This window comes from Pan paniscus, chromosome 19 (genome assembly GCF_029289425.2).
Source record: "Pan paniscus chromosome 19, NHGRI_mPanPan1-v2.0_pri, whole genome shotgun sequence".
Classification (NCBI taxonomy): Eukaryota; Metazoa; Chordata; class Mammalia; order Primates; family Hominidae; genus Pan; species Pan paniscus.
Window position 1 is genome coordinate 51,958,709 of NC_073268.2, and position 23,921 is coordinate 51,982,629.

At 47.9% G+C, this 23,921-nt stretch overlaps 1 pseudogene; it reads left to right on the plus strand.

The window, feature by feature from the left end:
- The first annotated feature begins 12,021 nt into the window (after positions 1 to 12,021).
- On the plus strand, positions 12,022 to 12,933 carry LOC100971184 (tRNA-splicing endonuclease subunit Sen15-like; annotated as a pseudogene).
- The last annotated feature ends 10,988 nt before the right edge of the window (positions 12,934 to 23,921 follow it).

Consider the following 23,921-nt stretch of genomic DNA (forward strand, 5'->3'; position numbering starts at 1 on the left):
CAGCCAACTGCCATGTTGTAAGGACACTTAAGCAGCTCTGTAGAGGAGTCCATGTGGTGGGAAACTGAGGCCTCCCACCAACAGCCAGCACCAACCTGCCAGGCATGTGGGTGCACCACCTCAGAGGTAAATCCTCCAGCCCCAGTTCAGCCTCTAATGACACAACCCCAGCTGATACCCTGACTGCAACCCCATGAAATCCCTGAGCCAGAACCACCCAGCTAAGCCACTCCTGAATTCCTGACCCACAGAAACTATGAAATAATAAATGTTCATTGTTGTTTCAAGCCACTAAGTTTTGGGGTCATTTGTTACACAGCAGTAGAAATCTGATACAGGCATATTGTGGTCCCTTCCTCCCTTCCCAGGGACAGAGTCACTTTGGAAAGCTTCCTTGGATCATTTCCAAAGCACTTCTCAATAACCATCTTAGTTCTTGTTACAAAGTTTCAGTTTCACAAATGGACTCACACGGATATCACAGGCTGCTCCAACCCTCAACAGTGAATTTGCCGATAAAACAAAATCAGGGACTAGGTGTGGTGGCTCATGCCTGTAATCCCAGCACTTTGGGAGGCCAAGGCGGATGGATCACCAGAGGTCAGGAGTTCGAGACCAGCCTGACCAACATGGAGAAACCTCATCTCTACTAAAAATACAAAATTAGCCGGGCATGGTGGCACATGCCTGTAATCCCAGCTACCTGGGAGGCTGAGGCAGGAGAATCGTTTGAACCCGGGAGGCGGAGGTTGCAGTGAGCCGAGATTGTGCCACTGCCCTCCAGCCTGGGGAACAGAGTGAAAAAAAAAAATTAGATTTCCACTGCATTTACTTCCCTCTCCTGTACTAGATATGGAGGTAGTTGAAATTCTAACAGGAAGGATGCCTTCAAAGTTCGGTCAGTCTCCCTCCTTGTTACTACATATGACGGGTGGTATCACACACTATCACAATACTGCAAAGTCATTGATAACATGTGGCAGGAGTGCCCTGGGTTCTGAAGCCCCATGAAGTCCTCCAGGCGGTCTTCTGGCTGAAGTAGTGCCTCCCTGGGAGATGAGCTAGAATTCAAGGAAGTCTGATCCTAGGCTGCTTGCATCAAGGGAGGACTCGGGGAAGAGGTGGATCCTGAGCACACCCTTCAATGCCCCCCTTCCCTGAGGTGACTGGGACATACCCCACACATACCCCACCTGGGTCCCCTGCTGTTGCAAAGCAGTTTCCCTCCCCCTCCCACAAGCCCTCAGTCACGTAGGTGCCAGCACCTGGGCCCCTCCCACAGACAGCCCCATGCTGAGCACCTCTCTGATCCTATGTCATTGCTGGCGTTTGCTTTTCCTCCCCTCTCAGGATCCAGATGTTATCATTCCCCAGGAGCTCAAACTACTCCATCTCCCTGGTCTCCCATCGTTGAACTCCAATCATGGAAAGAATGCCATACAAGTTAGTGCTCCTCAGTGTACCAGCCAGGACTCTGCAAGTGACAGAAAGCCCCGCACACAGGCTCCAACCCATCCTCAGGTCTCTGCCTCCTGCTCCGGCTCTGGCTTCCTCCGCATGTTGGATTCATATGGGTTGGTCCCCAGCTGCCCTGTGAGGCAAGGCAGGCCTTGATGTTCACTTGCCATATCAGGTCCCGCCTGCCTCTGCAGAAAAATTTTAGGCTCCTCAAGGTCAGGGTCCACTTCTACTCCTCCTATCAGAGTGTAAATAAAAACAGTCTCCTCATCCTGCCCCTGCTCATATAACCTCTGTGACAGGACGCTCACTACTTGCAGAAGTAACTCTTTTTGCGGAGCTGGTCTCCGCCCCTTCTGTGACTGCCACCCACTGGGCCAGTTCTGCCTAATAGCAAAGAACACTGCTCACCAATCTTCTTTCCTTTCCTTCCTTCCCTTTTGCCCATAAGTCACCGATGGATGGACTAGACCCATGGGCAACGTCTGTGGATGACGCTGTGTTTGTCCTTCCACAGGGCGTGGGGCTCCTCCACCCTGCATCAGGCACAAGCCTGCTTTTGGGGAAAGTCCCACCATCTCATTTTCCCTTGCCTAAAATAGCTACTTCCTTTCTGGGGAATGCAGCGTGGTGGGGAGCAATGAAAGGGATGAGGTAAGTCATCCACAGATGCCTGGTTTGGAATCATTCCTGAAAAGGTCAGCGTTTTCATCAGCCAAATAGGAGGCAGGGCACTTCCGGCTGGTCATTAACCAAGGCAAACAGCGTGGCGGGGAAAGTCAAAGCCATAGCCGACCACAAACAAACAAGTCATGTATCCTCTGTGGAGGTGACTTTCTTCTAAAGGAATGTGTGGTTGTTTGCAGATAATATCAAATCCATTTCACGTCAGATCAGGATGACAGACAGCCAGAGGCTATTGGGGTCTCACATTAAATGGCTCTTTTATGGTAATAAATTGTTTCCTTTTCACGGTTGCATGAGCAATCTCAAGTTTTATTTTGAGGTGTCAACTGCCCTCAGGGACACCTGCCACAGGTGGGATCTTGGGTCCTGGCCACCATATGTGAGAGAGCAGACCCTGGCTGAGTCACTCAGCTGTGGTTGCATCACCCCTGTCCCTGCCCCACTCCTCAGCCCCATGCAGGCCGGCAGGGGAGGCCTCCTCTCCCCCACGGGGTCTCCCTTTCTTCCTCTCACACTGATCATTGGAAAGAGTGGCTTGCATTTGCCACAGTGCTGAGGGCTGTCAGTCTTCACAGCTGAGGAAATGACATGATTTGTTGGGAGTCACTTGAAATAACCAGTTCCCCAGCTGGTCTCGCTGTCCCTGTGCTGGCAGCCCTTCTGACGTGGGGCCTGGCTAGAGGGAGGTGGGCCTTCTGTGCCCTCACCTGGGCCATCCCCACCATGCGGTGAGGTTGGGTTGCATCCAGCCAGGAGGCAGCTGGCAGAGCCCTGTGGCTTGTCTGAGGACCCAAGGGGGAACTTATCAGAGGGCAAGAGAGAAAGAGGGCTGAGGGGTGGTATGTAAGAGGGAGGGGGCTAGGAGAGTGTAGATGCTTCCTGAAAGGTCACGGATTCTATTGGAATTCCCAGCCAAACTTCAGGATTGGGAAACACCCTTCTTAGGAGGTGGCTAGGGGCTCAGGCTGGCTTGGCTCATTCCTGGCCTGCAGGCCTTGCTCCTGAGCACAGGGCAGGGGCTGCCGGCCCCGGTTCAGAATGGGATCTGAAAGCTGCCTGGAAAGAATGGGCCTCTGGATCAGGATCACCAGGGTGGGACCTGGATATTTCCCATAGTCACCAGATGTGTTGCTCAGAGGGAGGTTCCTGGCCAGCAGCTTTGTTGGCATCACCTGGGAGCTTGTTGGAAATGCAGAACCTTGAGCTCTGCCCAGACTTACTCCCTCAGAATCTGCATGGTAAATGATCTCTGCTGACCCGGGCACTGGGGTTCAAGGACCTCCGCCCTACCAAATCTGAAATCCAGAGCTAGGCCAAAGTACACTTGTAGAATCAGGATGCTGAATCTAAGTTAAATGCAGAAGCATCCTTTGAGCAAAGGTGGTGGAGTGGGCTGAATTATGACCCTCTCAAAAGATGTCCATGTCTCAGAAATGCAGAATGTGACCTTATTTGGAAACAGAGTCTTTGCAGATACAATTAAAATCTTGAGGTGAAATCACCCTGAATCATCCAAGTGGGTCCTAAATCCAATGACAAGTGTCCTTGTAAGAGAAGAGGAGAAGACACAGAGACACAGGCAAGAAGACCACGCAAAGACAGAGACAGAGATTGGAGTGATGTGGCCACAAGCCAAGAAACACCTGGAGCCGCCAGAAGCTGGAGGAGGTAGGAAAGATCCTCCCCTCAAGCTTTTAGAGCGCACACCCCTGCAGAAACCTTGGTTTTGGACTTCTGGCTTCCAGAACAGTGAGACATTACATTTGTGTTGTAATGATTACAGCAACCACAGGAAACTAAAGCAGGTAGCCTTTTCAGACTCTGCAGAGGAAAAAAAAGCATGGCCAAAGTTACCCAAGAAAGAGTTGATGACCCCACCAGTCCCCAGTCACAGCAGTCTTAGCTTTGTTCCCAGAATTAGCTGACCTCCTCCATCCCATTTCCTTACTCCTTTTTAATGCTCCACAAAACCCAAGGACAGTCGAGACCTGGTCCTGCGTGGCTGCCTGATCACCAGACCGTCAAAACCTGCCGGCTCCTTCATGCTCCCAAACATGACTATTTTATTTACTCTTAACTTCACCTTGTTTGGAAATTATTTAAAGCAGTTTCAATGGAGTCAAACTGAGTCATATTTTAACTGCTTAAGTACCACTTAAAAACAGACTTTATGAGTTCACTCGGATTAAGAAACAAAAAAGGAAATAATAAAAGAAAAATGAAATGAAATAAAATAAAATAAAAAAGAATAAAAACAGATGTCAACAAGTCCTTTGGCAAATGATCCCACAATGGCTTCATTTTCTGAGCTTAGGTGGCGCTAGATGAGGTTAATTTCAAACGAGGTATACTAGTACTAGATTCGAATGGACAGAAACTCTGAAAGTTCTGGGATTGTTTTCCTTTTAGAAAGTTTTCAGGATTCAAAGATAAAGATTCAGGGCAGTGGTTCTCAACTTTGACTCACACTAGAATCATGTGGGGAGCTTAAAAAGAACAGCCACGTTCCAGACTCTCCCCAGATCAGGTAAGTCAGAATCTTGGCGGGTAAAGCCCACCCTGGGGCTCCATGGAACCCCTGAGCCAGACCCTGCACCCAGCTTCGCACTGACCTCCACATGCTGCAGGGTGTAGTGTGGTCATGTGCCCAGGGCTGGCCAATCAGATGTGCTCACCCTGAGCTCAGCTGTGAAGGGGCAGGTACCATCCAGGATCCATTCTGCCAGGCATGATCACAGGCAGTGCCGGTGTGGACAGTGGTGGGATAAGCTGTGGGCTGGCACTCCATCGTACAGATGAGGACACAGCTCAGAGGGATCCAGAGACTTGTCCAAAGTCCCATAACTGAGGACTGGCAGAGCTGGGATTTGAACCAGCCCCTCTGGCTGCAATGCCTGCCACCTTTTCCTCCCTTGAAACAGCTCCATGCCTTAATTAGGGGCAGTGTTGGCCAGGCGCGGTGGCTCATGCCTGTAATCCCAGCACTTTGAGAGGCTGAAGCGGGCGGATCACCTGAGGTCAGGAGTTCGAGACCAGCCTGGCCAACATGGTGAAACCCTGTCTCTACCAAAAATACAAAAATTAGCTGGGTGTGATGGCAGGAGCCTGTAATCCCAGCTACTCAGGAAGCTGAGGCAGGAGAATTGCTTGAACCTGGGAGGTGGAAGGTGCGGTGAGCCGAGATGGTGCCACTGCACTCTAGCCTCGGTGACAAGAGCAAAACTCCATCTCAAAAAAAAAAAAAAAAAAAAAAAAAAAAAAAATTAGGGGCAGTGTTCTGGACTCTGGCTTTCAGGCCTAGCTCTCTGATTCTCCCAGCACATCCATGAGCAACCAAACATGCCTTCTGCTTTTTTTCAAAGTTAACTTTGTTATTGAAGTATCAGATACATACAGAAAAGATCATAGATCCTAAGTGTGCAGTTCAATGAAGTTTGACAAAGCAAACACACTCATGTAATCAGAACCCAGACCAAGAAATAGAACAGGGCCAGCACCTTAGAGACTCTCCCAGGGTCTCTCCTCCCAAACATAACCACCACCAGATTTCTAGATTGGTTCTGCTTGTTTTTGAGCTTTATAGAAACAGCATGATATAGTGCACACCCTTTTCATGTCTGGCTTCTTTGAGTTAGCGTGGGTGAGAGTCATCCATGCTGCTGTACGTAGCTGAGGTTTCTCCATCCTCCGTGCTGTCTGGTGTGAAGGGCCGTAGCCGGCTTACCCGTTCTATTGTGAATGGACATTTGATGTTTGAATGGTGCTGCTAGGAATATTCTATTCTTATGCCTGTCTTTTGGCACCAGTGTGTACCCAATACCCTCTTAAGAAATGCTTCTGCTAAAGTGAGCAGAGTTGTTCTATGTTGTTTACAGCCAAGCACCTTGGTTGATGCCATTTATAAGCACTACTATTGTCCCCACTTTACAGAGGAGGAAACTGAGGTTCAGAGAGAGGTTCAGCCACAGGCCAGGCACAGCTGCGGCCTTAGTTACAAGGCCATGTCACTAAAGAGTAGCAGAGCTGGGATTTGATCAGAGCTGTCCTCTTAACCACTAGTTAAGGGACACAAGTGCATCTCCGTCCCTTAGACCTGCCTGATGCCGCACAGCGGTTTAACAGATAATACCCACCCCCTTGATGGAAATGGCTGGGGCGGGGGACTGAGAGCTGCACTGATGGTGCTGTCCTGGGCAGGGCTTGGGATGTCGCCAGCGTGCAGGAGCCCTGAGAGGAGGATCAGTCCCTTCCAAGAGGGATATGAGGGAGGGGGAAGCCTCCTGGGCTGCCACTGCACCTGGCATCAGCCCTTCCAGAGGGAGGCTCCTCCCTGAGGGCAGGGGAGCTTCCTTTTGGAGGAGAGGGCAGGCTCCTTCGCTGGGCAGAGCAGTGGTCTGGGCATTGCTGAAGCGGCCAGTGGAGACAGGGATCCCAGCCTTGAGATTCACCCTCTGCCTCCCACGGGAATCATAAGTAAGAAAATGATGCTTCTGACTGACTGTCTGGCAGCCCCTGGTGAAGAGCTGTCCCTACCCACTCACCTCTGCAAATAGCAGAATGGCATATGGTGGCAGAAGGAAGGGTCCAGAAGGTAGTTCTTCTGCGGAATGACCCATGCGATGGGCTGCTCTGTGACGCATTGGAGTGGGGATCATTTCCTTGCAGTGGAGGAGTGGGTCAGAGGCCGGGCTTGTCACATGGAAGCCCCTCCTGGGGATGGGCCACTGCCAGATCCCTCTGTAAACAGCATTTGCATTAGATTCACTGCTCCAGAAAGTGGGGATCAGGGTCCCTGAAGCCAAGGAGCAGGCATAGAAGAGGCCAGAGGTGACTGGCAGCATATTTGACAGGATGCATAAATCTTGTTAAATGGGAGAGAAGCCAAACACGCTGGCTTTGTATGGGCAATTTAGACCTTCCTAGGTCATTCCCTGCAGGGACTACAGGCCTCAGTGTAGTCTCTGATCTGCAGCAGCTGCAACAGCATCTAGGAACTTGTTAGACTTACTGGTTTTCAGGTTGCTACTTAATCAGAAGTTCTTCAGGTGGGGCCCAGCACTCTGTGTTTTAACATGCCAAGGGGATTCTGACGCATGCTGAAGTTTGAAAGCCACCAGCATAGTGCAATATGAAGTAGGCATTATCATCAATCCCATCTCACAGCTGAGGGAACAGAAGGTCTGAGCCAGTTTTACCCCAAGTTACACAATTAATAGGAAAGACAACAAAATTAGGTGCAGCTGTGAATAACAAAAATCAAACTCCAGAGCACCACGAACTAAACAAAATTGTTTATTTTTCCTTCATGGTCCAAGATAGCTGCTGAAGCTCCAGCCATTGTGTCCATATTCTAGGCAGCAAAAAGGAGGGAAAGGGCCAGGCGCAGTAGCTCACGTCTGTAATCCCAACACTTTGGGAGGACAAGGCAGGTGGATCATTTGAGGTCAGGAGTTCGAGACCAGCCTGGCCAACACGGTGAAACCCCATCTCCACAAAAAATACAAAATTAGCCAGGCATGATGGCGTGCACCTGTAATCCCAGCTACTCGGGAGGCTGAGGCAGGAGAATTGCTTGAATGGGAGGTTGCAGTGTTGCAGTGAGCCAAGATCGCGCCACTGCATTCCAGCCTGGGTGACAGAGCGAGACTCCGTCTCAAAAAAAAAAAAAAAAAAAAATACCACTGTGCTCCAGCCTGGGTGACAGAGTGACACTTTGTCTCAAAACAAAAACAAACAAAACAAGTAAAGGGAGGAAGGTCCCACCCTGTCCCTGTAGGGGACACTTCCTAAAATTGTATATACGGCTTCAGCTTACATCTCATTGGCTGCAATTTAGTCAATTGCTTCACCTAGCAGAAAGAGAAGCTGGGAGAAGAGTCTGGGTCCTAAGTGACTATGCATGCAGGTAAAACTTGGGGTTCTGCTGCTATAGAAGAGCCTTGATAATGGGGGACAACTAGGCAGTCTCTGCCGCAAGAGTGTATCTGAGAATCAATCCAGGGCTTCTAATTTCACCATCTGAAGTTATGTTTTTGTTTAAATGTTGTCTTTATCTTCCCCTTTTAGAAGTCCCACCAAAAGCAAGCCTTCTTGGAAGTCTTCTCCGTTGCTGCTGTCTCCCCAATGCCTAGAACGATGCCTGGCTTGTAGTGGTGATCTTTGCTTGCTATTGAATATACTACTTTAAAAATTAAATTAAATACCTCATGTGAGAGAAGCTTGTTCAGGGTCTGGCACATGGAAGGTACTCAGAATGTGGTTGCTGCTATGTATTTAACGCAGTGCTTCCCAGCGAAGCCCAGCTGGCCCCTGGCAAGGTTTACCTCTTAGACTCTCAATCCCACCACCACCCACTGCCTGCATGTACAGACTTGCACACAAATCTTGGCCCTTTCATTGGACTTTAAGAATAATCAGTGCTGGTCAGGCGCAGTGGCTCACTCCTTTAATCTCAGCACTCTGGAGGGCTGAGGTGGGCGGATCACTTGAGGTCAGGAGTTTGAGACCAGCCTGGGCAACATGGTGAAACCCCATCTCCACCAAAAAAAAAAAAAAAAAAAAAAAAAATTAGCCAAGTGTGGTGGTGCATGCCTGTAGTCCCCAACTACTTAGGAGGCTGAGGCAAGTGAATTACTTGAACCTGGGAGGCAGAGGTTGCAGTGAGCCAAGTTCGAGCCACTGCACTCCAGCCTGGTCAACAGAGCAAGACTCTGTCTCAAAAAAAAAAAAAAAAATCAGTGCTGTTTGATTGGGTCTGGAGAATGCAAGCCACAGCCCAAGTAAGCAACTAGATTGGGAGAGAAAATTCATCTCGCCATTTCTTGTACAAGCCTGGAAGTAGGCCTTGAGAACAAAGCTGGGCTCAGGCTGCCGTGATGGGGTGTCTATTCTGGCGTTTGTCATTTGAGCTTTTCCTTCGTAGGTGCAGCCTTCTTGGGTTCCAGGGACTTGGTGCCCTTACTTACAGCCTATTGGGTGCCTGCCCCTTGTCGCCAGTGTTCAGGTTTGTGGTCGCCCCTGTGTTGCCTAACTGGGTCAGGCTGGATGGAGCTGGGAGGGCTGTTTGCGTTGGCTGCTTTTCCCTGTCGACTGTCACACACGAATGCAGCCTCCAAAATTCAATTTAACATAAATCTTGCCATTTGGACCAAGGCAAGTGGGCCTTATTCAAATCCGAACAGTCTATTGTTGAGCTCGGAAACAGACAATAGCTGATGCTGTGATGTTCAGTTGCAACTGCCCTAATTACAGACAAACACTAATTTCATAGAATTTTTTAGAGTGAAGCAAATCTTTCGAAAGAAGTGTCCTCATTTAAAAACTACAGATCGAGAGGGCTATGAGGGTTCATTTTATTTATTGATAATGTGGACTGCGTCAATTCCTGAATCTCATTTGTTCAAACTCCCAGGGCTGTTGTGAGGAGCAAAATGAAAATGAGGTAATGTTTGTGGAGGTCCCTAATGAAGAGCAAAGCAATCCAACAGCTATAGTAGTATTGTGCGTTCAACGCCCTGCACCTTGCAGCTGCGTCCCATTAACAATGACCTCTGAGCTGTGAGCTCCAGGGCCTCTCCCCTCACTCCGCGGGCCACTCTCCATGGGTCCTCTTTCCTTGAATGTGGCTTCTCAACATTTGGGCCATGACTCAAATGTCACCTCGTTGAGGAAAAGGTGTCCAATCAGTACTTACTGTGGTGCTCTGCCCTGTGTCTTTCCGAGTTCTTAGTCCCATGAGATAATCTGATGCATTGGTTGGCTTGTTTTTAATCTCTCTTCTCCATGGGAGCACCAGCTCCATAAGGGCAGAGACCTTGTCTGTCTTGTTCACACCTGCATCTCCTGTGTCCAGAACAGTGTCTTGCACCTAGTAGAGATGGATGTATATTGATTGGGAGTTTGGCTTGGGGAGGAAAGGAGAAAGTGAACTGTTAAGAAATTAGGGCATTTAGCATTATCTAAGAACCTGAAGCAGTACCTGGGGTCCCTGAGTACCTCGAACAGGTGTGTGGAGTGGTACCCAGAGTCCCTGGAATCTCTAAGTACCTGGAGCAAGTACATGGAGAGGTACCTGGAGTCCCAGAGTCCCTAAGTACCTGGAGTAGGTGGGTGGACCAGTACCCAGACTCCCTGGAATCCCTAAGTACCTGGAGCAGATGTGTGGAGTGGTATCTGGAGCAGGTGTGTGGCATGGTACCTGGAGTCCCTGGAATCACTAAGTACCTGGAGCAGGTGTGGGCATGGTACCTGGAGTTCCCTGGAATCTCTAAGTACCTGAAGCAGGTGTGTGGCATGTTACCTGGAGTCCCTGGAATCCCTAAGTACCTGGAGCAGGTGTGTGGCGTGGTACCTGAAGCAGGTGTGTGGAGTGGTACCTGGAGCAGGTGTGTGGCATGGTACCTGGAGTCCCTGGAATCTCTAAGTACCTGGAGCAGGTGTGTGGCATGGTACCTGGAGTCCCAGGATCCCTAAGTACCTGGAGCAGGTGTTATGTGAGAGATTTTGATACCCAAGAAGCTTACAGATTAATATAGTAATTTGCAGTATTCAAATAAGTGCCACTAATGTGTGAGGCGGCACGTGGTAGGAGCAGATGGTTATAAATACAGTAGGGGCTGCAGGGGACACACAGTTGTGGACACTGGAGCTATTCTTCTTGGAGAAGGGCATGGAGTTGCACCTCAGTCAGCAGTCTCCTCTGTCACCTCTGGCATTTTGCACCTGGCCTTCCACGGCTGCTGCCTGTCGCTGTTGGCTCTGGGCCCTTCCTTTGAGCAGCTGTTCCACAGTGGAGGCCCTGGTGCTGCCTCTACTCAGTCACACACTGTGTGTGGCCACAGCTGGCCAGGGTCCAGGCTGGACACAGCACCAACCAAGTGCTCTGTGAGGTCCGTCCTGCAAGACCAGAGCCATCAGTGGGCAGGAGGAGGCCATGCAGAGGTGGCACAGGTACTGCGCTTTCATTTCAGTTTAGGATCCTCTTTGACATCTTTTCTTTTTGAGATGGAATTTTGCTGTTATTGCCCAGGCTGGAGTGCAATGGCGCAATCTCAGCTCACCACAACCTTCGCCTCCCGGGTTCAAGCGATTCTCTTGCCTTAGCCTCCCAAGTAGCTGGGATTACAGGCATGTGGCACCACGCCCAGCTAATTTTGTATTTTTACTAGAGATGGGGTTTCTCCATGTTGGTCAGGCTGGTCTCAAACTCCCAACCTCAGATGATCGGCCCACCTCGGCCTCCCAAAGTGCTGGGATTACAGGCGTGAGCCACCGCGCCCAGCTACTCTTGACATTTTTTGAAAGAATGTTCTCTATCTCATTCTCACCCATATATCCCTTATGAGAGAAGCCAGGAAACCAGTTCTGAGGATGTCAGTCTGGCTAGTAAAACCCTGAGGATTCCATTTTCAAGGGTACCTTGACTGTTGTGTTCAAAGAAAGCTTTGAACAACAAATGTAAAAACCCTGCCAAGCCAAGTCCACCGAGTAGCTCATTAAAATGTATTTAGGTTGAGGCTTATTTTTTAAGCTTACTTTATCAGAAAAAAAAAATTGGATTTAGATACTAAGGAAGGCTTCTTGCACAGAGAGGGACGTCCGTTGTCTTAGTTCTATGATCTCGATGCTTAGACAGGCCGCTCACCCCAGCAGGGCAGAGTTGTTCTTATGTCCCAGGGGGGTCGCTGCAGAAGCTCTAGCAACTCTCTCCCTCCTTTCATCACCTCGGGCCTTCCTCGCCAGCACCTCCATTCCTGAGGCTCACGTGGGAGAGACAGTGTGGAGAGAAACAGAGACGAGAACAGGACTTCTTAAACAGCACCGGCAAGAATAGTCTTACAATGAAGTGTGCACCGCGGGAGCGCCGCACCAGCCGGCATGGAGGAGCGCGGCAATTTCAAGCTGACCCCTGGCTGCAGTGGCCTGGGTCTGTGTGGCGTTCGCGGCTTTGGCGACTGCGGTGGAGCTCCCTCGTGGGCCCCCGAGGACGCCTGGATGGGCACCCACCTTAAATATTTAGAAATGATGAAATTAGGCTGGGTGTGGTGGCTCACACCTGTAATCCCAGGAGGCTGAGGCGGGAGGCTGGGAGGCTGAGGCGGGTGGATCACGAGGTCAGGAGTTTGAGACCAGCCTGAACAACATGGTGAAACCTCGTCTCTACTAAAAATACAAAAATTAGCCGGGTGTGGTGGCGGATGCCTATAATCCCAGCTACTCAGGAGGCTGAGGCAGGAGAATCGCTTGAACCCAGGAGGCAGAGGTTGCAGTGAGCTGAGATCGCACCACTGCACTGCAGCCTGGGCGACAGAGTGAGACTCCATCTCAAAAAAAAAGAAATGATGGAACTAGATACAGAAGATGCCACCCATGTTTATATAGCATTCTTGGTTTATCTGGACCTCATAGAAAGCAAAACTGGCATGAACTAAACTGTGTCAGATTACCAGAACTCCAGCTCATCTGCCTTGTTGGTACTGAGATAGAAGAGGAGGGGTTACAGACTGTGGTGCCTACCCCCATCACTGCTTCCCTCAGCCATAACAGGATAAGGGAGATCTTGAAGGCATCTTGAAAATTGCCAGGTGATCCAGATTTGCTGATGTCTTTTACTCTGGCCATAATGGAGTCTGATTCTACAATAGTCTATTATGAACTTACTGATGGATTTATGCTGCCAGACCCTCAGAATATTTCTCTTAGAAGATGACATCTATGTTTCCTGATGCTTGTTTTATTCATACAAGATTGGATTTGAGACCCGTCAGCCTGCTTTGTCTTTTATCTCAGAGATAGTCAGGGTTGACTTAGATGGTGAGGGTTGACTTCCCTATTCCATAAGGTTTTCATTCTGAAGAATAAAACTTCCCCAGGGACTGGGCGCAGTGGCTCATGCCTGTAATCCAAACACTTTGGGAGGCTGAGGCAGGTGGATCACGAGGTCAGGAGTTCGAGACCAGCCTGACCAACGTGGTGAAATCCCGTCTCTACTAAAAATACCAAAAAATTAGCTGGGTGTGGTGGCACGCACCTGTAATCCCAGCTACTCAGGAGGCTGAGGCAGGAGAATCACTTGAACCCCGGAGGTGGAGGTTGCAGTGAGCCAAGATCACGCCACTGCACTCCAGTGTGGGTGACAGAGCGAGACTCCAGAAAAAAAAAAAAAAAAAAACCTCTCTAGGTAGAAGACTTTTTCTTTCTTAAAAAATACAGGGTGGTTTCTTTACAACTTTCTTATCTAGAGACAGTTTAATTACAGTTGCATACAGGTTTACGCCTAGGATGTGTTCAGATGGGTGGAACCTGTGTGCTGCTTTTGTCATCCCACACTTATAGCACTCATAGTTGCCTCTGTTTATTGCTCCCACTGCTAGCTCATTGTTGAGACTGCCATCTCTTTCTCTTACTCAACTCTCCCAGTGCCTTTTGGCCACTGCAGCTACCTTGGAATGGCATTTTATACATACCTTGTCACCTACTTCTGCTTTTTCCTACCCAGTAGAAGGTAAAAGATTTCTTTCAATTGGTCCTCCTGTTGCAATGACTGTTATTTCTCTTTTTTGGTTAACTTTAAATCAAAACTCAAAATATGTTCATCCAGAGTGTAAACTTACATGTCCTGAGTAACAGGGATAGGAGACATGCTACCCACAAGAGTTCTGGGCCTTCCTTTTCATTCTTATTACCACCATCCTTATTATATCATAGCTTGAATATTACAAGAGAGATAGTGTGGGACAGTATCAGTTTTTAAAATGTCTTCATTAATTAGACCCAGTTATTCCACTTTTGTTAATGTCTCTCAAATTGTACAAGGTATGAAAAATTATATGCACAAAGATGTTGCGAGTGACGTTACTTTTAGTAGCCCAAATTATAAACCACTTAAAAGTTTGGGGTAAATATTGGCAAACTTTTTCTATAAAGGGCCAGAAAGTAAATATTTTAAGTGTTTTCTTTTTTCTTTTTGGAGACAGAGTCTCGCTCTGTTGCCCAGGCTGGAATGCAGTGGCATGATCTCGGCTCACTGCAAACTCCACCTCCTGGGTTCAAGCGATTCTCCTGCCTCAGCCTCCCGAGTAGCTGGGACTACAGGCACCTGCCACCATGCGAGGCTAATTTTTGTATTTGTAGAAACAGGGTTTCACCATATTGGCAGGCTGGTCTCGAACTCCTGACCTTGTGATCCGCCTGCCTTGGCCTCCCAAAGTGCTGGGATTACAGGCATGAGCCACCACGCCCAGCCCTATTTTAGGTTTTGAAACCTACTGTCTCTGTCATAACTTGTCAACACTGCTGTATGAAGCATAAAATCAGCCACACACAATACATAAACAACATGGGCACGGCTTTGTTCCAGTAAAACTTTATTTACAAATGTGTTGCCATAGTTTGCCATCCCTGGGTCTAGGAAATAGTCGATAAACAGGTATATACAAACGATACATAATGTACTTATTAAAAATTAGGGCCAAGCATGGTGGCTCATGCCTGTAATCCCAGCACTTTGGGAGGCCAAGGTGAGCAGACCACAAGGTCAAGAGATTGAGACCATCTGGCTAACATGATGAAACCCCATCTCTACTAAAAACACAAAAATTAGCTGGGCATGGTGATGTGCGCCTGTAGTCCCAGCTACTAGGGAGGCTGAGGCAGGAGAATCACTTGAACCCTGGAGGCAGAGGTTGCAGTGAGCGGAGATCACGTCACTGCACTCCAGCCTGGGGACAGAACAAGACTTGGTCTCAGAAAAAAAAAAAATAAATAAAATTAATAATGAATACTATTAAAAACATGAGAATTTTACATTAAGTAAAATTTGCAAGATGCAAAAGTGTATGAGTGGGTGTAATCATGGCTGAAATAACACATCAAGCATTTGATAACAAGATGACAAAGTAAATCAAATTACTAACTGTGGTTACAGTGGGATGGGAGGCAGTAAATGGATGACTTTGTCTTTTCTCAATGTTTATTTTTATTTGTATTACTTTTATAATAAAAATGTTTTAAAATTTAAAAAAAGAATGAAGTGAGGGTGTCTAAGGTGTGGGAGCACTCTGTCCCAAGAAGGGGAGCTTTGCCGGCCTGCCATTTTGCCCAGACTTTCTTCCCTCCCCTTCATCACCCTCTGGAGGCCTGGGATGCTCCAGCAACCGAACCTATCCCCTCTCCATGAGGCTGTCTCTCAGTAGGAGGAGAGGTGGTGTCAGGAGTCACAGCCCGGCTTTGGTGGCCTTTTATCCCTGGCAGTACCACCATTTACATAGCTATGTGCATGGTCCAATCATGCTGTGCCTCTCTTCCCTCTTCCATAAATTATGGAGTTATCAATGAGGCTGGAAATGAGCAATGAGGACTGAACAGTGAATTCATGTCTGGCTTTGGGAATATGCCAGGCAGAAGGCATCACTCAGTATTGTTGGCTGTTGTGTGACTGTCATCATTGCGGCCACCACCATCACCATCATGACCATCGCCATCACCACCATCATCACCATCACCACCATCACCATCATGACCATCGCCATCACCACCATCATCACCATTACCACCATCACCATCACCATCATTACCATCACCACCATCATCACCATCACCATAATCACCATCACCACCATCACCACCATCACCACCATCACCATCATCACCATCACCATCACCGCCATCACCATCACCATCATCACCATCACCACCATCACCATCATCACCATCACCATCACTGCCATCACCATCACCATCATCACCATCACCATCACCACCATCACCATCATCACCATCACCACCATCACCACCATCACCATCACCACCATCAGCATCACCACCATCATCATCACCATCACCATCATCACCATCACCATCACCACCATCATCACCATCACCATCACCACCATCACCATCACCACCATTACCATCACCATCACCATCATCACCATTACCACCATCACCATCACCACCATCACCATCATCACCATCACCACCATCACCATCACCACCATCACCATCACCACCATCATCAACATCACCACCATCATCACCATCACCACCATCACAATCATCACCATTACCATCACCAACATCACCACCATCACCATCACCATCACTACCATCACCACCATGACCATCACCACCATCATCACCATCACCACCATCACCACCATCACCATCACCACCATCACCATCATCACCATCACCACCACTACCATCACCACCATCACCATCACCACCATCACCATCATCACCATCACCATCATCACCACCATCATCATCATCACCATCACCACCATCACCATCACTGCCATCGCCATCACCATCACCATCATCACTATCACCATCACCATCACCATCACCATCACATCACCACCATCACCATCATCACTATCACCATCGCCACATCACCGCCATCACCATCATCACCATCACCATCACCATCATCACTATCACCATCACCATCACCACCATCACCATCATCACCATCATCACCATCACCACCATCACCATCATCACCATCACCACCATCACCACCACTACCATCACCACCATCACCATCATCATCATCACCATCACCACCATCATCATCACCACCATCACCACCATCACCATCATCACCATCATGACCATCACCACCATCACCATCACTGCCATTGCCATCACCATCATCACCATCACCACCATCACAATCATCACCATTACCATCACCACCATCACCACCATCACCATCATCACCATCACCATCACCACCATCACCACCATCACCATCACCATCACCATCATCACCATCATTACCATCACCACCATCACCATCATCACCATCACCACCACTACCATCACCACTATCACCATCATCATCATCACCATCACCACCATCACCATCATCACCATCACCATCAGCATCATCACCACCATCATCATCATCACCATCACCATCACTGCCATCGCCATCACTATCACCACCATCACCATCATCACCATCGCCACCATCACCATCATCACCATCACCAGCATCACTGTCATCACCATCATCACCATCACCACATCACCACCATCACCATCATCACTATCTCCATCACCATCACCATCATCACTATCACCATCACCATCACCATCATCACTATCACCATCACCATCACCATCACCACATCACCACCATCACCATCATCACTATCACCATCACCATCATCACTATCACCATCACCATCACCACATCACCACCATCACCATCATCACTATCACCATCGCCACATCACCACCATCACCATCATCACCATCACCATCACCATCATCACCATCATCACCATCACCACCATCATTATCACCATCGCCACATCACCACCATCACCATCATCACTATCACCATCACCATCATCACCATCATCACCATGATCATCATCACCATTGAAGACATCTCCAATAAGTGCTGTTTATTTATTTATTTTTAAACGCTGTAGCATTTACAACTAATTGATCACAAGCAGTTACAGATCTCTTTGTTCCTTCTCCACTTCCACTGCTTCACTCAACTTGCCTAAAAATAAATAAATAAATAAATAAACAGCACTTATAATTCTACCACCGAATAACTATTTTTGAATTTGAACATTTATTACCCTCTCATTTACTGTCCTTTTTAAAGCCTTGGAGAAACACAGCCATAGGGTCTTTTAGCCAGAAACCTAACCCAGCTTCTTCCTTTGACTAATGAAGAGACCGACATTCAAAGGGTTATGTGATAGGATTTTACGTGGAGCAAGCAGAGGTGATGCCCCTCGCAGGGTTTCCCCGAGGAGCCTCTACCTGATCCTCAAACTCACCAGACACAGTCCAATCTCATGGAGAACTTTGTTCATAGGCAAACCATTCTTTACCCAGATGAAATTTTGGTCATTTATTAAAGACTGTTCTATTGAACAGAAATTGAACTTTGATCAGTGAATTAAGTTCATTAGGAAAATCATGAACAAGTTAATTACTAAAAATAGATGGAAATTTCCTTAACCTCTAGTTTTTATCAAAAACCAATAGCAAATATAAAATTTAATAGTAAAGCATTCACCACATTCCCACTGAGTCCAGAACAAAACAAGAGCTATGAAGCTATCACTCACTTTTATTCAGTAAGTCCTACCAATCAAATAGAACAAAGAAAAGAAGTAAGTGTTATTAAGATTAAAAAGCAAGAGACAAGCCCATCAGTTGTTGGTGATGTGATTGACTTATCTAGAAAATTCAAAAGAATCAATTAAAAACGCATCAGAAAATCAGACTTCAGAAAAATTTTTAGAAATACTTACTGAAAATAGGCTGGGCGCGGTGGCTCACATCTGTAATCCCAGCACTTTGGGAGGCCAAGGCAGGCAGATCATGAAGTCAGGAGATCGAGACCATCCTAGCTAACACGGTGAAACCCCGTCCCTACTAAAAAATACAAAAAAAATTATCCAGGCGTGGTGGCAGGCGCCTGTAGTCCCAGCTACTCGGGAGGCTGAGGCAGGAGAATGGCATGAACCCAGGAGGCGGAGCTTGCAGTGAGCCGAGATCGCGCCACTGCAGTCCAGCCTGGGCAACAGAGTGAGACTCCGGGAAAAAAAAAAAAAAAAAGAAAGAAATACTTACTGAAAATAACCAATTTTAAAAGGCCATAGAGCCAGGTGTGGTGGCACGTGCCTGTAATCCCAGCTACTTGAGAGGCTAGGGTGGGAGGATAACTGGAGCTCAGAAGTTCGAGGCTGCCATGAAATATGATTGCAACACTGCTCTCCAGCCTGGGCCACAGAGTGAGACTCCAACTCCTAAAATAAAAAAACGGTACAGAAAAAAATGATAAAGTGATGAAATGTCCCTCATAGACACCTGGACACTCTCTGGTTCTAATGTGTTTGTCTTGAGTGCTGAGATGCTCGCCTTTCTCAGCCTGGCAGGGCCCGCAGGAGCATGGGAAGCATCCCCTGAAGAATGAGTGAGTGAGTGACACCTGGCTTTGGCACCTGTGCTTTCTGGCATCTGGATGTCTGTTGTGTTGTCCCTCAGCAGCTTCCAGGCCTCTCCCCCTTTCTCCTGCACCACCTCCCTCCAAATAAGGAACGCTGCAAGAGCCTCCTCACCCCCTTGGAAAGTGGACTGTGAAGAAATGCTGAGACCAGCTAGACCCACTCAGGACCACAATAACCGCAGAGGTGTGCTGGCGCTGTCCTTCCCACCGAGGCAACTCTAAATGCCCCAAGCCAAAGTCCGTGTTGTCAAAGGGAAGTGCAAGGCTATCAGTAACCACCCCAGGGACACCCTCAGCCCCAGATGGCCTCTTGCACTGTGGAGGAGCAACACAGAGGAACGTGCCCCAGGACCTGTACTCAGAAGCCGACCTCTGTGTGACTGTAAAGAACAGGAGGGAATGAGGCGGGTCTTCCGTTACCTGCTCCTGCTGCCCTTAAGATTCCCTTTCGGGAAACCCTGTACAGAATTAGGGAAGAACCATCTTGGGGAGGAATGATTTCTAAGACACCTGCTCCAACCATTATTGCTGGCAACAAACCACCACAAAACTGAGTTGTGTCAAATGATCCTTTTATGATGCTCCTGGGCTCTGTGGGTCTGGCAGGGAGACAGGCACAAGGGATTGGTCTGTCAGCCCCACCATGGCTGGGGCCCAGCTGGGGAGCCTTGGCAGCCAGGGGTGACTTGCTCTGGCCTCGACTCACACGTGTGGCGCCTGGGACCTCAGCTGGGCGGTTGGCTGGAACCCACAACTGGGGCCTCTCCACGTGGTTTCCTGCGAAAGTTAGTCTGGGCCTCCTTACAGCATGGCTGCCAGGCTCCAAGAGAGAGTGTTCACCGGGTTCCAAGAGAGCCCGGTGGAAGAAGCTGTATCACCTTTTTTAAAAAAAATTTATTGTGGTTAAAAAAACTCATAGTGATTGGGTGCGGTGGCTCATGCTTGTAATCCCAGCCCTTTGGGAGGCCGAAGAGGGGCAGATCACCTGAGGTCAGGAGTTTGACACCATCCTGGCCAACAGGGGGAAGCCCCGTCTCTACTAAAAATGCAAAAATTAGCCGGGTGTGGTGGTGTGTGCCTGTAATCCCAGCTACTGGGGAGGCTGAGGCAGGAGAATCGCTTGAACCTGGGAGGCGGAGGTTGCAGTGAGCCCAGATTGAGCCACTGCACTCCAGCCTGGGCAACAGAGTGAGGCTCTATCTCAAAACAAACAAACAAACAAACAAACAAACAAACACACACCACATAGCATAAATTTCTCCTATTCCATAGATTGCCACAGACTGGGCATATATGCATTCATCAGTGGCTGCAGCTGAACTGGCGTGGGTGAGATGGATCCCATACTGTTGAGCCCAAGCATAGCATCCCTACTTATCAGGATGATCATTCTAATCACGGGCCACTGTCATCTCTGAGGAGGTGGAGGTGAGAGTCCGGCTGCATCCACAGGACAAGCCGTCCTGTCTGCTTGCTGCTCCATGCCTCCCTGCAGAAGACATTCGGCGGGGCATTATGTAAGACACGAAGATCCACACATGTGTACCCACTCCACAGATCCAGCTCCATGCCTCTTTCCCAGAGTTCCTTGTCTGTGGCCTTCCAGGGTTACTCCCTCAGGTGGGTTCATAAAGGAGTTCGGCAGGTAAAATACTGGACAGCCAGTCGCTCCCTCAAGTAGGTTTGCCAGATAAAACCTGGGACACTAGTAAAATCTGAATTTCAGATAAGCAATAATTTTTTTTAAGTATAAGTGTGTCTCATACACTATTTGGGACATATTTATACTAAAAAATCATTTGTTTATTGGAAAATTTAACTGGGTGTCCTATAATTTTATTTGCTAAATCTGGGACCCCTACACTCAAGGCCCCTATCAGCCAGGCAAGCCAGATGCCACTGCTCCGGAATCCATGCCTATCCACATCTCAGGACACGCCCTCCAGAGTGAGATGATAGCCAGGCTTAGTGCTCCCAACTGTACCCGCCAGAAGGACTTCCCTTGACCACTGTCCTTCCAGGCCACTGCTGAATGGGGCTGTAGTGAGCAGCAGCCCATTTTCAGCCAGCATCAACAGAGTGCACAGCTGTGAACTAGCCCAGCTGGTCATAAAGAGCTCCCTGTCCCTACCATGAGGCCATAGATGTGTGTTAGGGGAGAGGTATTGGTGCAACGGAGCTGTACGACATCGGTTTCTGGGTCACCTATTCATGAATTTACTGAAGCTTTCTGAGTTGCTTTGAGATTGGTCTGTCTGCCCACCATGGGGCAGTCCCAAACCCAAATGTACCATTTCCCAAATATTTGATTAACTGTTCTACACTCACCTGAACTTAATACCCAGCTCATGAAGGTCATCTTTGGCCACAGAGTCACTTAACGCCCCATGGCCAGGTGCTTAGTCTCTACCTGGGTCCAGTAAAACATCAGAAGTAGTTATCTGCTAGACATGCTGGTCCTCCTGTCTTTGGGCTCTGTCGCAACTCTCCTATTTGCACTTTCCAGATATCCACACAGCATCCTTGTCTGCCACGCTGTCTCTAAAACTCTCAGATCAGGGTTCTATAACCAGAGTGGTAACAGTTGCTTCCATCGCAGTCTAGTTTTACTGTAGGCTGTGTTCTTGCTCTGGGCTCCACTTGAAACTAGTAGTTTTTCAGTTAACCCCTAAATGAATTAGAACGGTATTCTCAAGTGCACGGGAATAGATGTTACCTCCAAAAGTTAGCGTCCTGCCAACCTTCTTTCTTAGTGGTCAGGGCTACAACGTGAAACCAGTTCTCCCTTGCCCATAATAAATCTCTCTCTGTCTCTCTGTCTCTCTCTCTCTTCCTCTCACCCTTGGTTTGCCAGCTAGACCTGATTTTCACACTTCAAAACTTAGAGTTTTATCTGGTAACCCTGGTAACAAACTTCTTGGAGAATGATATGGGAATTCTGATGACTTGCTTTTTAATTCCAGAAACTAAAACCCAACTCTGTCCTTGGGTATAATTTCTAATCTTCCCTTTCTCATGTGTGGTCCTGTGTTTGGACTGTAAACTCATCTGGTGGGAACTGTACTTACATTTCTGTTTTATATGATGATGAGGGTGTGACGAGACACCCATTAAGGTCCTTCTCAAGTCTTCAGGGACCTGCCGAGCCTATGATGGGTGACTTGCGCTTTGCTGCTTGCCAACAGGGGCTTCATAATGGTGCCCATCCAGGAAAGTAAACACACATGTAATCAGGAGAGGGCTATACACATGTAATCAGGAGGGCTATATCCCCTCCCTGTGTCTTCTTGAGGTAAATACTGCATTGCCTACCAGTTGTTGTTTAGACTTTGATGAAGCAACGGTAGAGAAAAGAGTATGAAGGCAAAGATTGGTCTGTTCAATACTCATTCAAAATGTCAGTCATCAGACTGGGTGGCCAGAAGGCAAGATTGTCAAGGGCTGGTGCCTTCCTTCTATGCAGGCACCTTCCCCACCCACCAGCAGCAATGGAACCTGCTCCTTGGCTTGCCACCCTTGGTGTTCTCACCCAGCAACAGTGCTGATAGAGAGCACGTTTGTATGCATGGTCGTATATGTAGGTACATTTAACTTTTAAGATCTAATACCATTTCCTTTGGCAGGAAGGAACAATAGGATATTAATAAATATTAATGAAGTAATTATTTATTAATAATAAATAATTCTCCCTTTAAAAAATTCCAGGGATGTCTTGAGATTCCAGGACAGCTCAACAAATATGAATCCCAGAGGAAGTAAAAATTGCTTCACTTCAATAAAAATGGTCCCCAAAAGCTACCTGCCATCTCTATGATTCTTGAAATTCTGCCAAATCCCAACCTATTATTGCCCTTTTATAGGAATTTGCTGGGTTTTTTCCTTTGGCTTAGTTTTTAATGCATTGTTTTATTGATAATCATGTTGTAAATAAATATTAGCTTACATGGGAAGCCATTCACAGCAAACTGTTAGGAGAAAAAAAGCAGATTACAAAACAAAATGAACTCAAGTTTATCTTCAAAACACACATATACAATTAAAATGTAGGAGAAGATAGGCTGGGTGCAGTGACTCATGCCTGTAATCTCAGCACTTTGGGAGGCTGAGGTGGGTGGATGGCTTGAGGCCAGGAGTTCCAGATCAGCCTGGCCAACATGGTGAAACCCAGTCTCCACTAAAAATACAAAAATTAGCCAGGTGTGGTGGTGCATGCCTGTAATCCCAGCTACTTGGGAGGCTGAAGCAGGAGAATTGCTTGAACCTGGGAGGCAGAGGTTGCAGTGAGCTAAGAGTGCGCCACTGTCCTCCAGCCTGGGCAACGGAGTGAGACTCTGTCTCAAAAAAAAAAATTAAAATTAAAAAATTAGAAGTAAATAAATGAATATTAATGGCCAAAATTGAGTCTCATGGCCACCTGTAGACCAGTCACTGGCCAAGGAGAACGTGATGATCATGACTAGTTCCACCCAGTGACATTTCATCTCCCAGGGCTGGAATGGAAGCTGGGTAGGGCATGAGTAGGGAATGGATGATATTTGACTACAAAGTGGTTTTTTTTCTTTTTTTGCCAGAAATGTTCCCATGGCACTACAGACCATTTAAATCCCTGTCTTCCAGCTGCCCCTCCCCACTACAAGATCTCCAGCAGCAGCAGCTAGGTGTTATCAGCACCACGCATGGCTGATTCTTTGGGAATAATGGCAGAATGCCGGCCATTAGGATGAAGGATGGATGGCCACGTTGTTGGCAGACTAAAGGGCCAGATGCAGCTTCAGACACATGGAGGGTT